The sequence below is a fragment of the Geospiza fortis genome, unplaced genomic scaffold (assembly GCF_000277835.1).
Source record: "Geospiza fortis unplaced genomic scaffold, GeoFor_1.0 scaffold662, whole genome shotgun sequence".
Lineage (NCBI taxonomy): Eukaryota > Metazoa > Chordata > Aves > Passeriformes > Thraupidae > Geospiza > Geospiza fortis.
In genome coordinates, this window is record NW_005054450.1 from 303,078 (window position 1) to 303,736 (window position 659).

At 30.7% G+C, this 659-nt stretch overlaps 1 protein-coding gene across 1 annotated transcript in view; it reads right to left on the bottom strand.

The window, feature by feature from the left end:
- AGRN (agrin) overlaps window positions 1-659 on the bottom strand; it is a gene marked incomplete at its 5' end in the record, with an annotated part of 61,728 nt that overhangs the window by 34,090 nt on the left and 26,979 nt on the right. The gene's annotated exons all lie outside the window — the stretch shown is intronic.

Consider the following 659-nt stretch of genomic DNA (forward strand, 5'->3'; position numbering starts at 1 on the left):
GGCGATGCGCTCGCAGGAGCAGCGCGCGGCCCCGCGCCGGTTCAGGCACACCGCGCCCAGCCGGCACGGCTCCGGGCACTGGTCTGCGGGACGGGGCACGGCGAGCAGTTAGTGGGGTTTTCTAATGTTTTCCAGGTTCTCTACTGATGTTTTTAATATGTTTTCAGGTTCTCTACTGATGCTTTAGTATTTTTCTTAATATTTTTCAGGTTCTGTATTGATGCTTTAGCATTTATTTTTTTATTATTTTTCAGGTTCTATACTTTTTAAAAATATTTTTCAGGTTCAGTACTGATGCTTTAGTATTTTTCTTTAGTATTTTTTTCAAATATTTTTCAGGTTCCATACTGATGCTTTAGTATTTTTTCAAATATTTTTCAGGTTCTGTACTGATGCTTTAGCAATTTTTAAAATATTTTTCAGGTACTGGACTGATGCCTCAAGTTTAGGTTTCTATATTAATATATAGTGTATTATAATTAAATTATGCTAATTATATATTTATATATAATGTATTGTATATATATTTATTATGTGTACCTATATAATGTATTATATAATACGATTAATATAAGATATTGTATTGTATATAATATATATTTTTCTATTTCTATATTTTCTATATTATAATGTAATTGTTTGATATAATTATTTTATAA